The 17,669-nt window shown below is 40.7% G+C and overlaps 2 long non-coding RNA genes across 2 annotated transcripts in view; both read right to left on the bottom strand.

Annotated features, from left to right (window-relative positions):
- Positions 1–10,113: 10,113 nt before the first annotated feature.
- On the bottom strand, positions 10,114–13,489 carry LOC104871083. The gene is made up of 3 exons (XR_782732.2): positions 13,388–13,489; positions 11,433–11,473; positions 10,114–10,338 (listed from the first exon to the last, which is right to left on the bottom strand). It is a non-coding gene; the product is annotated as an uncharacterized LOC104871083 (long non-coding RNA).
- A 354-nt stretch (positions 13,490–13,843) lies between these two features.
- Positions 13,844–17,669, bottom strand: part of LOC104871086 — an 83,068-nt gene continuing 79,242 nt past the window's right edge. Inside the window, exon 7 of the long non-coding RNA XR_002025778.1 lies at positions 13,844–14,077. This is a non-coding gene — a long non-coding RNA (uncharacterized LOC104871086). The remainder of the gene's footprint in view (positions 14,078–17,669) is intronic.

Below are 17,669 nucleotides of genomic sequence, written 5' to 3'. Positions count from 1 at the left end.
AAAAAAAAAAAAAAAAAAAAAAAAAAAAAAGATAAGGCACTACCCGCAAGGCACTATGCTAGAGCCCGGAAGTAATCAAATAACAATCATCATTATGATTGTAATAACCAATGTTTACTGAGTCCTTGTTACCAGTGTTACTGAGTCAAGCTCTGTGCTAAGTCCTTCACATGTATGGCCTGATTTAATCCTTACCACAACCCTACGAAGTGTGTGTCATTATTATTATTCTTATTTATCAGATGAAGAAACTGAGCCAGACGACTAGAGTAACTCACTTACGATTCTAAGGCTAGTAGGTAAATGGGAATCATTTTACAAACCCAGCAGCATGATTCCAGGATGCATGCTGCTTATTACAAGTGAATTCCAATCTCTTCTATGCTGACTGAATCTCTGATACCAAGGATCTGGCCCCCAAAAACCCAATTTTCAGCCTCCAACATTCCTTCCTCCCTCCCTCCCTCCCTTCTTCCTTCCTTTCTTTCATATTTTGAGACAAGGTTTTATTTTGTTGCCCAAGCTGAGCTCACAATCCCCTGCCTCTGCTGGGATGACAAGCATATATCACCAAGCCCAGCCAAGGGCAGTTTCTTGTGTACCAGTTACCGTGTGCACCACCACTCTGGCCGATGCAGCCTTGGATAGGATCCTGAGCCTAACCCACAGAGCAGCTACAGTGAGCAGGGCTGCACTTTCCTTAGTGGGTTCTCTGTCTCCAGGAATCTGACTATAAAAGCCCAGAAAGAAATAGTTAATGCAATGTACACAAACAGGAAGGCAAAGCGAGAAGAGGTACAAAGCAAAAATTATAACTCCCTAGCAGCCATAAATTAGGGAAAAGTTAGAGAGATTCTCAAAAAACTTCAGGACTTCCTCATTTCTCTCTGTGTAGGTCTAAAAGAGAACCCCATTTTCTGCAGTAAAGCCCGATACATCAAAACATACATAGAAATAAATGTGTATAAATAACTATTTGACATAATTTATCATTTTATGTATTCCTCGTCTCCCAAAGCATTGAAGGCAAAGTTTAAAACAAAAAACAAATACCTAAAGATCAGATAACTAATTTTAGTGAGGAAATTGTGGCACTGCTGGGCACTTGGAAGGCTGAGATAGGATTGGCCACAGTTCGAGGCCAGCCTGAGCTACATATGTAGTTCAAGGCCAGCCTGAACTGCAGAGCGAGAACTTGTCTCAACAACAACAACAAAAGAGGGCGATAGGAAGCGTGGGCGGTGAGGTCAGTATAACTACAAAAGCTCAACTTTCCAAAAAGCACTCAAACTGAGAGATTACACAGAGGGAGAGAATGAACAGCAAAAACTGTAGGCTAACCACAGTGCGTTTGGATTTAATCTTCCTCACAAACTCTCCAGCGTAAGGATATTTAAATACACGTGCTGAAAAAAAAATTATAGGCAGGCACAGTTGTGCACACCTACAATCCCAGCACTTGGGAGACTGAGGCAAGAAGATCACCACAAAGTCAAGGTCAGTCTAGGCTACATAATGAGTTCAAGGCCAGCCTGGACTACATGGTGAAACCTTGTCTCAAAAAACAAACGAACAAAAACCCCCAAATGTATAATGAGGGGGAAGAAAAGCCTTCTCACTTCAGAAAGAAATGTGCGCTTTTAATGCTGGGGAACATTAGGCCCTGAGTCTTAGTCAGATGTCCTCCTCCACCCACTCACTTAACCGTTACTCTACAAGTTATTTTTATAAGGATAAGGTCTTGAGAATTCTAAATGCACACTTTGCTGTGGAATTGAATTTAAAATGAAACGAGGCATTAAAACATTTAGAGGGATAAACATTTGTCTGTGCACTCAAAGCTTGTACTTTCCAAGATAAATATTGTTTTCCTTTTTAGAAAATATTGATGTGACCTATGTAAACTGGGAACTGCTTTTGAAGCGGTCAGATAAGCCTGTTTCCTTTGTGCTTAATGATATTCATAAAGTCATTTGCTTCTTTAACAAAATGATACACATCTGCAGAAAATATATTATCTTAATAACCACTGATAGAGCCCGTAATACTTTAAGTCTGAAAACTCCCCCTGGAATCTTCTAAATGTGAGACTTATCACACATGTATCATTCATGCAGCACTTCAGGGCACAATAAAAATTAAGATTTACACTGGGAATCAATTTTCTTTTGTTACACATTTAACCCAAGCACTATGGCAACAGAATATAAGATGAAGTAGGTCACGAATTTCAACTGAAAAGGCTTCCATGATACAAAAGCCAGCTGTAATTTGTGGCTCATCTTCTAGGGTTCCTCCTTTTAAAATTCTGCTTCACCCTGGTCAGTGTTATCTGACAACAACCTAGTGAATAAAAATCACAAGACCAAATTATTAAGTGAGATTTACTCAATCTTCATAATTTCTTCACTTGGTTTACTAATATTTAATAAGTGGTACCCATCTCTGTACTGTACACTCAGAAAAAGAGGAAGGGAATGCCAGGTAAAAGTATATATGGGTTCATGTTCATGAAAGGGAACAGTGTATTATTTGCAAATCATTCTAGAAAGCATTTAGGGAGTGATCAAAGCCAGGCACAATAAAGAGATTAAAATAGCGGCTGTGTTTTTGTCACTGTGCGGTCCATGGAATCATCAACAGTCTCCTAGGAACCTAAATGGACACCTACAACAACCTCCTGAGCTATTTGTATCCAGGAAATAAAATGACAATGAATTATAATACCCTTTGCATTTTTTCGTGGGTATCATTTTCCTTTGTCTCTTGGGAAGATATGCTTCTCTTTTATTTAACCTGTATTTTGTATTCCATCTTCAAAGAGCCCTCTAGGACCTTCCCATAAAAAAATCCTTTCTTTGTGCTCTCTTCCATATATATAGACTTTATAAGTCTTTAAAATGAGAAAGGCTGGGTGTGGTGGTGCACTCCTATAATCCCAGCACTCGGGAGCTGAGGCAGGAGGATCGCTGTGAGTTCGAGACCAGCCTGGGCTACATAGTGAGTTCCAGGTCTCTCTGAACTACATAGTGAGACCCTGTCTCAAAAAACCAAAACAATTTTTTTTAATTTTTTTAAATGAGAAAGAGCTGTCTGTTTGATCCGTCACATTAATAGCCCTGTGATTTAGGGAAAGTTGTTTACTTTCTCTGATACATGAGATTGCTATAAGTTTTGTTTTTGGGTTTGTTTTTTGTTTTTTGTTTTGGTACTGGGTCCTTGCACTTGTGAGGCAGGGAGTGGAAACACTGAGCTAGATCCCTGGCCCTTATATAAGTACTAAGTGAAACAAATCATGTGAGGCCCCAGTGCCATGCTTGGATTGAGTAAACCGTCCTCTCTCGTATCTTAAAGTGTTTCCTGCTCAGTTTTCTTATTTCCTGCACACATTTCCTATACACACACACACATTCACACACAAATACTCAAACACACAAGTGCTCAGGGCTTAGTGGCAGATGCCCATAATCCCAACCCTCAGGAGACTAAGGCAGGAGAATCACTGAAAGTCAAAGGCCAGCCTGGACTACATTGAGAGACCCTGTCTCAAAAAGGAAAAAAGAAAAGAAAAGCACACAAGTGCGTGCATGTACTTTCCTTCACCCCATTACATACTTGAGCTTTACCTGCCCTTCATTAACAAAGAATCAACTCACTTTCCACTCATTTCTCATCATGCTGCAGCCTGAATTCCACACCTGTCTCTTTTCTGAACCTGCGCCATATAGGACAGCTAAATTGCCGTATCTGACCTTCTCTCGGTTTTAAACTATTTTACCTCTCCTCAGCATTGAGCACCACTGAACATCTCATCCTCCTTGAGTTTTTCTTCTCCAGGCTCCCATGCAACTGAAGAAGCCGCTGGCTCTCCCACGCCCCCACCTCTCTGCCACATCCCGCTCTGGCCCCTGCTCTAACCCCCATACCCCTCTCTGCTTCCTGGTGTGAGAGTGGCACTCAGGCAGGTATGAAACAGTTATAAAGCTGTCATGGCTCACATCAGGGGCCTCAAAAAGTAGTGCCACTGGCAATAATTATGAAATGGAAACAACTTTTTCAGATTCTTAAAACTCAATGTTGCCCCCTAACCAACAAAAGCTACAGTGATCCCTAAACACCCTAGTCACAAAGAACAGTGAGAGACTGGAAGATGTATCCAGAGCTTTACAGCAAGCATGTTAGGAAATGCACTTCCTTTTCTTCTTTCACTACATAAATACGTGCTGCAGCGGGTAGGAGCAAAAATATCTAAAACTATTCCCAGAGCTCCTGACTGCTGTGTTGAAGTCCAAGCTCCAATCAACAACAGATAAGTTGAGCTTTTCCTACAATTGGTTTTTAAATTCTTGATTCAAAGAAATCCTCATTCTAGCATACATCAGTCATGAATTTTACGTGGATGAACATCAAGAAATAGTGTAGCATCAGATAATGAACAAAAAAAAAGGAAGTGAAACTTTCCCCTTAGCTACCCTTTGCACGTGATTCACTAATTTTGACTAAGAAGTCAGAGTTTGTTTTATACATGTTAGTTAACAGTATCGGTGCTTGAATGAGACTGCCTTACCTCAAGCTCTACTTACACAACTTGTCAGTTGTATAAAATTGGGGAAGTTATTTCTTCTAAACTCTATCTTTTAACCTATGCAAATCATAGGAAATGATGATACCTTTGTACAGGAATTTTGGGAAGATTAAAATAAAATGTAATGTAAAATATTTAGCAAAATACAAGTCACATGGTTTACACTGAAAATATGTTGTATAAACTCGTTTCTAATTCCCAGCCTTAGTTCCTTCCTTTGTAAAAAGTTATGCCTTAATTATTTATAAATAAATGTGTGTGTGCGTGTGTGTGTGTGTGTGTATTCAAGGCCAGCCTGGACTATGTAGTGAGACCTGTCTCAGAAAAAAAAAAGAAAGAAAGAAAGAAAAGGAAGAAAGATAGAGTCACTCTGGTGAAACTTTAAAAGGTCTTGTATAGTGGGGCACTGTGGCACATACCTGTAATCCCAACACTCAGGATGATGAGGCAGGAGAATTACAGCAAGTTTGAGGCCAGCCTAGGCTACATAGTGAATTTAACACCAGCCTGAACTGTGTCACGAGACCCTGTCTCAAAAACTAAAATAAAATAAAATTCTCCAGTCTCTGCCTAGCATAGAAGATCTCCACCCACTACTATACTTCTTTTATCAAAGAAACATTTCATCTTCCTAAATGGAGAAAGCAGGAAGGATACCCAACGTTCTACAAGAAGAAAAGTTCTATATAAAGGTAAGGGGAAAAAATGAGAATCAACACTTGTCATGTAGAGGTACAAGATCCCAACAATGAATGTAACTGTACTGCATCCCTAAAATGTACCAATAAATTCAATTAAAGCTGAAAAAAAAAGAAGATTCTATGTAAAGAAGAGTTGCTGCCAACTCTTTGTCACAGCAGCATTTCATTATTGTATTGCTGTGATGGTTAACTTTATGTGTATTTGACTGGGCTAAGTGATGGCCAGGTATGTGGTAAAACATCATTTCTTGGTGTTTGTGTAAGAGATTGGTATCTGAATCATTAGACTGAGTAAAGAACATCCACCTTTAGCAGTGGTGGGCATTATCCAATTGTTGAGAGTCTGAATAGAATAAAAAGGTAGAGAAAGAGCAAATTTGCTTTCTCTTTGGAAACTGGGCCATCCATCTTCCCCTGTCCTCAAACACTGACACTCTGGGCTCTCAGTTCCGAGACTCACACCATTGGCTTTCCTGGCTTTTGCAACTCTTGGATTGCACCACAGCAACACCAGCTTTCCCAGACCTGCATCTGGCAGAGAGCAGACTGCAGGACTTCTAAGCATGAATAATCACAAGAGAGAAGTCCTACAATTAACATATTAATCTATACAGCAGTAACTTATTAGTTCTGTTTCTCTGAAGAAGCCTAATACAGTTATGATTATAAAAAATTCTGATTCCGGAAGTTGAAAACACAACTACATGTAAAGAAGAAAATAAAATTAACCATGCTCTCACAACCCAGAGATAACTTCTATTAATATTTTGAAACAAGTTTTTGCCACTGTCATACACCTCTTGGTGCATCTATAATCAATGTTATACATAGTTTTGACTACCCTCCCAATATTTCTATTATGAGTATTTTTCAATGTCACTAAAATATCTGTGAAGCATTCTTTCCAATAGCTACAAAACTGTCTTCTAGATTAATGTCTCATAATTTCTGTATTTATTTTAATGACTCACTATGTTCTAATCACAAAATAATTATGTCCATTTATAAAATTAGAGACTTAACATATAAATCACCCATAACCTTATCACTGAGATATAACCACTGTGAATATTTTGATATATTTCCTTCTGGTATTTTTATATGATTAGATATTATATACTTAAAATGATTGAGGTCATATATTACAAGTGTTTTCCCATGTCATTTAACGTGCTTTCAAAATGTGATTTTTAGTGCCTATAAAATATTAAATGACATATATCTGATCTCATTTCCTCACTGGGAAGGAGAGAAATCTCCATCCAATGAAGATGAAAACTATTAAGATACAGAGAGAAAGAGCCAGTCAAAGACCATGCCCCCTCCATAAAGAGACTTTCTAGAGTCCAGACCCACTTGCCTTATAAACACCAGTGGATCCTTATAAGGAGAGAAATCTCCATCCAATGAAGATGAAAACTATTAAGATAGAGCCAGTCAAAGACCATGCCCCTCCATAAAGAGACTTTCTAGAGTCCAGACCCACTTGCCTTATAAACACCAGTGGATCCTTCCAAAATCCAGGTCTTCGAGTTCAAGGGAAGGTGACTGCTGGAGAGAGAACTTCAGTTACAAGTGAGAGAACCTCTTCCCAAACAACGTAGCTCAGTGGTGCAGTGTTTGCCTAGCATGTGTGAGACCTTAGGTCCAATCCCTAACATTGCAAAAAACAAAACAAAACAAAATACCAGAAAAAAAATTAAAGGAGGAGGAAGAAAGGAGAAAGAGAAATGTAATGACTGCAGAAAATAAGAGGAAGTTGCATCCCTGCCGAATCCAGAGGCCAGAGCAGATCCTTGGCCCTCTCCGTGGGGTGTGTCTCATTTCGCTTCCTATGTGTTTTCATCCGCTCTCAAATGGAAAACATGAATATTTTCCTGAAGGGAAGCTGGTCCCATGACTCCCTAGCTTATGTCATCTTTATAGCTGTTAATCCACGGGAGAAGATAATATCTTTCCTGGTGCTGCTGAAGAAAATGACCAGTGAGGACTCCAGTCACCCAAGAAGAACCAATCACTGCGTTCTGGGGGGACAGATTGTTTGACAGATAAACTGGTGTCTGCGAGACCATACATTGCAGAGGGTCAGCTCCACTAAGTTGCATGGCAGGTGTGGGGTTCTTCAAACAAGGAGGAAATGGCAAAGTCACATCCAAATAGGTAAGAGGTCACTGTTACCACAGACAGCAGAATCCTGAGAAGATAAAGGGGAGCAGGCCACAAGTGACCCCAGGGCACGAGAGACCAGGTGCTTTCCCACATGCTTGGAAGCCAGGAGCAACAGGGGTGTCCCTCAGTGCTGCCAGGCCCTGTGAACACACCTCAGTTTAATTAAGCATTCTCCTACCATTACTCATACAGATTACTTCCAGCTTCCTTTTCATCAGCTCCTCTGCTAAATATTACTTTTTATTCATTTTGTGATAATATTCATTTATGACTGAAAGACAAGCAAACACTCATGATAAAATACAGAAAGACAAATATCTCTGCTATCCAGAGGTGACCAAATGTGTAAATGCACATACACGTACATATTTACACAAACAGCATTGTACTTCAAATTTTTTTTCATTTGTAAATTTACCTAGAACTAAACCAAAAACATCTTGTCATTCATTAAAGAGTCTGCTATCCAAATTTTAGCACATGTATACATGTATGTAAATGTTATCATAGCATTGTACTTCAAATTTTTTTTCATTTGTAAATTTACCTAGAACTAAACCAAAAACATCTTAAGTCATTCATTAAAGAGTCTGCTATCCAAATTTTAGCACATGTATACATGTATGTAAATGTTATCATGTAATTTTAATTAAAAATGTTTAATCATTTTTATTGGGGGATATTTAGATAGCATCCATTTTTATTCTTATAACAATTATGTGTGTGTGTGTGTGTGTGTGTGTGTACATGTATATGTATATTTGTGTCTTTGATTGTTTCACTGGCATAGATTCTTGGGAGCAGAGATACTTGACCAAAGTGTATGAACCACCTCATGAGTATAACCACACAGACCAGTCAGAACAGGGATGGTGGAAAACAGGGAAGATGAAGGCTTTATTTTACCAGCCCTTGTGGGGAAAACCAAGATTTGTGTAAGTTGTCATTCAACGAGATTAAATCCTGTTAATAGATGGATTTAAGAGTTTCCCATTTTCATTTATGCAGCTGTCCCTAATGCTTTGACTCATAGGAAAACAAGCCTCCTTGGCCCCTCACAGCAGACTAAACTGTCCCCAGAGCGATTTTCTTTTCTTTTTTTAAGTTTATTGGTACATTTTAGGTATGCAATACAGTCACATTCATCATTGGGATCTTGGCCCTTACATGATGTATCTTGGTTCTTATTTTTTCCCCATTCCCCTGTCCCCCTTCACCCTCTCCACCCTCCCCTATTTACAGAGACTTTGTTTCCATTTTTGCCCTTTCTCATGTTTTTCTTTTCCCTTATTACCTTTCCCCCACCTTTCCCACTTCCCCTACACCTTTAGCCCTTTGCTTCCTATCTCACATTGTCAGTTATATCATTTGGATCTTATTTACACTTTCAGTTTTTCATACCAGAGAAACCATTCGGTATTTCCACGTGTGTCCTATTTATTTCACTTTAGAGTATGGCCTCAATGTGCATCCATTTAGCTATAAATGTCTCTAGTTTTTCCTTCTTTCTCCACCCAAGAATGCAGTAAAGAATTTGATTCACCAGAAATGTTCTGCAGTCTTTTGCACGTAACAGTCAGAGGGAAGGAACACATCACAGAGCTTTCTACCAACTCTGTTCTGTGGGAAGGAAGGCAGACAGGGCAGAGTGGGCGAATAAAGGACTCTCCAGCAACTTAGAACCTCTTGGTAGAACTGGCAGGTAGAGCCTGGAGCTCTGACAGTCAGCTTCAGTAGGAAGCAGCATAGGAGGGCAGGAGGAGGCCAACTGCATGAACCAGAGGAAGGGGAGAGATTTTAAGGGCTGCCATGATTGAGGAGCTTTGGACCAAAGAACTCGAAGCCCAGGAAGATTTCTGAAATGTTTCCTAACTATAAGGTGTTGTGTATGTGGTCCGGTTCTCTAAGAGTACCAAGAACAAAGATGTGTATCGATCTGCAAGCTTTCAGAGACAAATAACATGTTGCTTCTGAATGAGACTCTGAGAGGCCAGCCCATATGAAACCTGAAATAAACTTAAAAGTAACCACAATGTGAACCTACTGTAGTCTGCCTGGAGTGAGAAACTTGCTCTGCTTTATACAGGCTCTGTAGAATTTATTTACTACATCTTTTTTCTTTGTGGTATACCCTCCAAAGGCTGAACACCTTTTTATTTCACGGCTGGATTGATGTATGGTGTGATTGTGGCAAAGGTATTTTGAAGTAAGTTACTTGGTTTTACCTCGGCTCTGTGAGTTTCTTTCCTCACTGTATCACATCTGTTCGTGGATAATAACTCATGATTATGGCAAAGACGTTGCTTTACTCATTCCTGTATGCTCCATGGCTTCGATCCAGGACTGTGCACCTGGTGCTGCAATATACATTCTTTGTTTGGTTGGTTTTGTTCTTGTTTTTTTGGTACAGGGATCGAACTCAGGGCCTTGAGCTTGTGAGGCAGGTCGCAGCACCACAGCAGGGGCAGCACCCGGCCCTGCAATATACATTCTTACGAAATTATAGTGAAGGCAAAAAAACAGGTGACTGGAAGAAGTTTGTCAATGGTTAAAGAAATCTGCTTTGTTTTCATTTATTCATCAAGTCAGCAAACATGTACTGAGGAGTTAACACGATGGAACTCCTGTTTCTTCAGTCTACTGCACAGAGGTGGTTCGTATTCTCCCCCAAGAACATGACTTCTCCTTTGTCGAGCACTTTAAACTTGACACTTGGCAAAGCACATCATGGAATGAAGAGGAAAGTAGAATTCCTGCCTGATAGAAGTCGGGCCCTGTTGTCAAAGGGCAGAAGAGGTCCTGGGGAGACCGCTGCTTCTGAAGGGAAACGCGCCCTGTGTGTATCCATGTACTTGAAGTCCTTTAACCGAGCAGTCCTTTGGCCTGACAAATGACACGCGTACTTCAGTTGGCAGGATGAAAGGGGACAGTGAAAAACAGGGAGTTGGGAAGGGAAGAGGTCTTAGGCAAACTATCCTTAGACAACCTGACTCAAGGCCAAAATCAAAGGTGCCTCAAAGCTGAGAGATGCCAGAACAGCCTCCTTGAAGGGACAGCAGTAGTGAGGAAAAATGGGCAGGGGCTTTGAGGAATCAATGTGCTTAAGTGTTGTAGTATACTGTAGGAGGAAAGGGAAATGATAGAAAGGTGTTGCGTTGTTCGAGTGAGTCTGGGGTCTCTTTTTATCACGCTGGCTCCCCACTTTGAAGCTGGAACACGGAGCAGACATGACCGTTTGTCTTCTAGTCTCACAAGTCGCGTGACAGCAATGGCTTTGTCACCCATAAAGCAGCGACAGGGATCTTAGGGTGATACCCCCACCCCCATCCTCCTCCAGTTTGCTCTCTAGATCACCCAGTTCCGTGTAAAACTGGACCTGGAGTGGGCTGAGCAGAATTCAAGTATACATGAATTCACTTATATTTTTTCATAATTTCAAAATGGTCAGATTCCATCTCCTCAAATGCCAGTTACTCAGGTATAAAACCAAAAAGGCAGTGAGTGTTGGACGTGACCAAATGAAGAAGTGTTTGAAATCAACCTGCGATGGATTTGTGAACTTCTTACTGAAAACACGAGGAAGGGAGATTCTGTGACTGTTTTGGAAGCAAATATGGTAGGTTTCTTTTAATAACTCACTTACTTTTTATTCACTGCAATATGTAGAATGCTAGTCTCTTTATTAAGAGACTATGTTTTCACATCAATATGTTCATTTATTTACTTGGAATTAGAGAATGTAACTACTTACAAGGGATTTCACTGATTAATTTGCAATCACCCCCCGTACAAGCCCAAGGTTTCCCAAGGTCTTAGATTTTTCAACTTTGAATTCTCTTAACAACATGACATGCGGAATGTAAACCTCATGCTTAAAGAAGTACAATTTATTTTCTTAATGTGCTGCTGATGGTCTCTGACCTAAAGCAGCCCCTCATCGCTGTACAGCCCACTCCACTCCTCCCAAATCTCCTTACCTTCCCCCCTCTCTTCTCTGGCTCCACCATACCTTCACATTCTGGTGAAGGAAGAAGACAAAGGAAATAAAACAATTTCACACATGATCCACGTGAGGTCGTGGGAAATGCTAACAAAGCAGAATAAAGACATCGGCAAAGTGAAGTGGTACGGCAAGAAATTTCAAATAAATCTACCAGGACAATTTTTCCTGAGCCAAGTAATAAATCTCATGGCTCACAATAGGCAAGATATCTGATCTTCAGTGGTGCTGCAAAACTATGAGTTCAGGCAAGAAGTGTTTTGTGTGTGTGTGTGTGTGTGTGTGTGGTTGGCCTTGAAACTGAGCTATATATTCAGCCGTGTTTTATTTATTTATTTATTTTTCTCTGTAGTACCAGTGATTAAACTCTGGACCTTGTGCTTGCGAGGCAGGTGGTGGAACCACTGAGCCAAATCCCCAGCCCCTAGCCATGTTTTATTTTTTATTTTGAGACAGGATCTTGCTAGGTCACTAAGTTGCCTTGTGTACACTCGAACTTGAAATCCTCCTGCTTCAGCCTCCCAGAGTGCTGGAATTACAGATGGATGCCATTATGCCCAGCAAGTTATTTTTATTATCTAAATAAATATCTCCTCTAAGACCCTTGATTTTTTATTACCTGTAGAAATTATTTTATGTCATTTTTTACTTGACATTGCATAATATTAGTTTCCAATTTCATTATAGTCTTCATAAAGACTGTTTTAATAATTGTAATATATGATTTAATTAATAATATTCCAATAAACATTTGCATTAACTTTTATTTTTATTATTATAAATAACTCTGCCGTTAATGAATTTATTCTTAAAGTTTTTATAATCTGTCATTATTATATTTTAATAAATTAAGAAATATGAGCTGGGGATTTAGCTCAGTGGTGGTGCCACTCACCTTGTAACTACAAGGTCCAGAGTATGATTCTCAGTACCAAAAAAAAAGCTTCCTGGAAGAAGTATGAATGCTTTTGAGGCTATTGATTTAATTTCTTAAATTGCTTTCTAAGTTAACATTTCAGTCTTCCCTTTATTACGAGAAAATACCAACACCCACAACTGAAAGGAGAGGGTTTTGTTTTCTAATCTTTATTACTACATGTTTGCAGTCCATAATGATCACATTTGTCATGGGGAGTTGGTACATGTACATAGCACATCTTAATTCTTTTTACTTCCCCTGTCTCTCCCTGCCTGCTCCCTCCAAGTTTATTTGGCTCATGGTACCAGGGATCGAACTCGGGCCCTTGTGCTTGTAAGGCAGGCACAGGAACCACTGAGCTAAATCCCTGGCCCTGGCTCATGGTTTTTATAGGCTTGAGTCCCTGGGTGGTTGGCTCCAGGGTAGAAACAGCATGACACAAGGGCACGGCCGAGGAAAAGGGCTCCCTCATAGCAGCCAGGAATCAGAGAGAAAAGTAGGAGCCTGGAACAAGAATGCACCTTTCCAGGTGGAGACCCCAGTGACTCACCTCCATCCAGGCCCACCTCCTAATGGCACATTCACCCACTGAACTCATCAGCGGATGTGTCTACTGGTGAGTGTGGTGTCCCCATGAAACAGTCACCTTCCAAACACAGGAGGCTTTGGGAGACATTGCAGATCTACACCATAGCTGTCGGATCCCTGCAGTTCTATGAGAGGAATCCTGGATCCATGGACTGGAAAGAGACCCTTACAGGCCAGCATTGATAGTCTATGGTGCCCCACATCCCATATGGAAATATGTTATGAGAAGGCTAACATATTTCCTCGTGATTATTAATTAATGCTTTTATTTTTGGGATATTAAATTTCAATTTCTATTAAAGTTTTTTGAAGTAGTCTTACTTCATCGGTGCCTAAGGCACACATTCAGTTCAACTGCAGAGTGATAGGATCCCAGAGATCCACTTTGTCAGCGTGAGAGCTTGGCTGACTAGGGGGTGCCTAACCTTATCTTTCAATTGAAGACCGTCTCCAGGTGTCACGGTGCACACCTGTAATCCCAGCACCGCAGAAGCTGAGGCAGGAGGATCGCTGTGAATTCAAGGTCAGCCTGGATGACACAGTGAGTTCAAGGCCAGCCTGGACTATACAGAGAGACCCTGCCTCAAAAAACAAAAATTAATTGTTTTAAAACTCGATGATAATCACATGAATTTCATTGAATTAATGCTAAGTCAGCTTACTTGCTTTGTATAGTGCTTGCCGTGTAAGTTCTCTATAAATGACAAGTTAAAGCTGCTGGTGTCATTTTACAAAACTATGACATTTACACTCTCAATACCAGCAGAGCATGACAGCACTTCACATTCAAAAGGAGAAACTTTGTTTATATAACAGTTTTTTTATTTTGTTTTATTGTCATGTTTTTGTTATTCTTTTTGTTTTTATTTATGTCCTAATTTTTTTTAAAAAGTGGGGTCTCAGACTTTCCTAACTTACATCTCTTTGCTCATTAATGAGGTTGAGCCTTTTTTCCATGTGTTTATTCATCAGTTATATTCCCATTTAGAATGATGTGACCCATGGCTTCAAATCTCAGGTCTTCCATCCATCTGCTCTGTTTGGACTTTGTTAGTGGGCAATGGGGCATCTGGTCTTCACAGGAAATAATGAAATGGACTCTCTCCCATCAAGAGCTGCTTGGGAGAGAGGGTGAGTGTGATTAGATTTGGGGCATTTTTCCTTCAGGCAGCTGAACTCTGCCTCACCCTGTGTGGTCATGAGATATCTACAACATTTCCATGCATTGCATCTCCACACAACAGCATCCAGGGGCAAGAAAGACACTCACTCTCTGTTTATAAAAGTGAAAAGTTATTTCCCAAAAGCCCCTTAGATGATTTCTCCCTCTCATTTTATAGTCAAATTTGCTACATGTTCATTCCCAAACCAATCACTGAAACCTCACTTTCAATTCCGCACAAAGACCATTTCACACTGGGACCACTTTGACTCCACCTGCTGCCTTGAGGAACAGTCAGCTTCCCAGAGTAGAGGGGATGGTGGAGTGGTTACCTGAAGGGCATCAGGGTTTAATTATGAAACTGGCTGAGACAGGCCTGGGAAAAAAACCCCAATGTATGATAAACAAAAGTAGCACACGTCCCATTAAATGAGTTAAGTAAGCACCGATGCGTCTCTGACCCTCACTTTCCTCCTGGGTCAACTGGAGATGTCCACCTTGTAGTATATTTCTGAACTGAATGTTTGCTACCCAGCACAAATCGGACCTGGAATAGGTGCACAGCAACTGTATTCGCATGAGCATTTTATATAATAACCTATCGTGTCTCATGCTGATGCAAACTTTTTCACAGTTTATTGAGAATTTATCGTGAGGGGAGTAGGGTCCATATATAAATGTGTAATGTTTGTGGCACAAGAGCGTTAATCTTTTCCTTTTTATTCCTTCTAATACTTTGCAGCGTTAAAGCACTCTCTACCCCTTTTTACTCCCTCTCTTTGGTATCTAATTACAAAGTCACATTAGTTTTCTTCTAGACTTTTATGATGTGATCCGCTCCACTCAGTACGGCCCATATCAGACTCGGTGTGGTATTAGCTGAAATATGAGGACCTGCTCATTTCTCTTACAGACACACGACCAATTGTTTCTGTGTCACTTACAAAGTAATGCTTTACCTCATTGATTATGAGGCCTACTTTATAAGCATTCCACTGTATTCCTATAAAATTGGGGACAAAAGAACAGGAAAATCTTCCTCAGATACCAGAGGAGTAGGGAAGACGCACCCATGCCCACCCATGCCCACTGTATACACTGCCACCAAATCTCTAGCTTGGGAATTAATAGCTGCAAAAAATCCAGTCTCTCCACCTGGTCCATTTCTCAACATTTTTCTTCAGCACATCCGGATGATTTTCTCTAGTTCCCTGCACATTGAGTTCTCACACTGCTGATTCAGAAGACGGTAGGTATGATAATGCTCCGCAGCATCTCTAACGAGCAGCTCTTAGAGCAGCGTGCAGGAGTTTCTGTGTGGCTGCTCTGTGATCACGACTCTCACAGTTTCTTATGTTTTGGCGGTAAATCTAATACACTGTGCACACGTGTTCACTTCCAGGTACCCCAGAGGCCATTAGCACACTGCAAGATGGATTCAATTTTTGCAGGTATTTCTATTCTCACTATTTTACAGCTCCAGTCAAAACTGATGATTTGTTCATCCTTAAACATGCTCCATACTTTCTTGCTTCTGTGTTTTTTTATACGACCCCCTGAAGTTGGCCAGCATTATGCCAAAACCTCCTTCCTCACTTCCTTCTTTCTAAACCCTAACCAACAATGTTATACATATTGGAAGTAAAACAACGGTTAAAGACATTTAAATCCAATGGAGTGTTACACAACTAATAACAGAGAACAAAAGGAGAGGAGGAGGAGGAGGACAAATGTTGACTAAAAAGTATATAAACAAATTGCTTTTGCGACTTGATTATAAATAGATATCTTGATCAGGCTCTGATTGGCAGAACACAAAGGTTACAAAAGCCAGGGCAGCTGCACCAAGGAGGGCCTGGATCCTGAGACTTTTCCTCAGTAAAACTTTGTTTCTTTTTTTATATCACTTGGCCTCCTTTTCTGGTCTTCATCTCTTGCTATTATTTTTCTATTTAATCCTTTTTCACCAGGGACAGGCTCCCTTTGTGGGAGTGTGGGTGGGATGGAAAATGACCACCAGAATCTAAGCCAGAAATTTTCAGGGCCCAGAAAGGACTCTGACGGACCTCCATTGACTCCTGGGCCTACCTTCGCTTAGTCGCCATGGTCATGGAATGGCTACCATGGGAAGTCAGACCCAGAACAAGAGCCTACCCTGTTGTCAGGGAAAAGGGGTACTGTGATCGGCAGCCTCGCTGAACCCCCAACTGGCGTGGGTCCCCAAAGAGAATGTGCTGAAGCACAAAGAAGAGAAAGGATGGTCAGAGAAAAAGCAGCTGAACTGCTAAGCAGACAAAAAACAAATAAGCAAAAACAAAAACAAAAACAAAAAAGTTGTGTTCTACAAATTGACATACAAGGCCTCGGCACTGCTACAACCTTCTTTCTTTTTCACAATTTTCACGAACTGCTAAGCAGACAAAAAACAAATAAGCAAAAACAAAAAAGTTGCGTTCTACAAATTGACATACAAGGCCTCGGCACTGCTACAACCTTCTTTCTTTTTCACAATTTTCTATCTCACATCCTGTATTAGCAACACTTTGAATTAATCAAATTGTACATGTCTGAGCTCCTCCTTTGCATGCGCTGTGTCTTCTTCCCCTAAAGCACTCCTACTCCTCCTGCTTCTGCCTGGCTAAGTCAGCTCACACTTCAGCTTATACTGCACCTGCACCTGGCTGTAGGAAGCCTGTGAGGACTCCCTCAGTGGGACTTAAAATCCCAAGCATGCAGACAGTTGCCTGAGGCTTGCCTCTCGCACAGCACATGATATGGTGAGATACTCCTGTTAATTTTAGCAGAAAGGGATGATCAGGGCCCAAGAGAGTCTATGAATTTCTGGGAGGCTAGGCAACCTGCTTAGATAATACTTAGATTAGAAACAACACAGGAGACCCTCCAACATCCTGCAGAAACTGTCACTTAGCCCCTCAACGAGAGAACCAGGATCCGACACCTTCTGCAAAGATAGGCACCTCCACCACCCTTCCTGCTACTATGAGGACCTTGGGTCCGGTATCTCATGACATATGCTGCACCTTCCAAAACTGTGCTTGGCAGGAGCTCAGACACGGAGACTACAGCTATAAGGGAAATGGGAAAACAGCTTTCATCACTATAAACAGTGTTGAAAGTATTGAGTGAACCGATTTCCAGGATCTTTTCAGTGCCATCCACAAAGGCTGTTGTAAAGGACAAAGTTATGGTTGCCATACTGTCATGAACAGTTTTATTATCTGTATGAAACCTTTGTTTACAGAAATACTTTTATGTTAATGTACACTTTATTTGATATTCATACTGCTCAGCCAGATTCCCTTTGCTTACTAATTTTCTGCTATGTCTTTTTTCTCTTTATTTGTAATGTGTTATTTTGTGTGAGTTTTATAACTTATAAAGAGTATGTGTAAATGATTTTTTAGAAACCAAACTAAGGCTGGGCATGGCAGCGCACACCTGGAATCCCAGCACTTGGGAAGCTCAGGCAGGAGGACCGTGTCTCTCTCTCTCTCTCTCTCTCTCTCTCTCTCTCTCTCTCTCTC

The sequence above is a fragment of the Fukomys damarensis genome, unplaced genomic scaffold, assembly GCF_012274545.1.
Source record: "Fukomys damarensis isolate Sample0158 unplaced genomic scaffold, DMR_v1.0_HiC HiC_scaffold_37, whole genome shotgun sequence".
Lineage (NCBI taxonomy): Eukaryota > Metazoa > Chordata > Mammalia > Rodentia > Bathyergidae > Fukomys > Fukomys damarensis.
The sequence above is the reverse complement of the archived record's forward strand: the minus strand, read 5'-3'. Positions and strand labels throughout refer to the sequence as shown.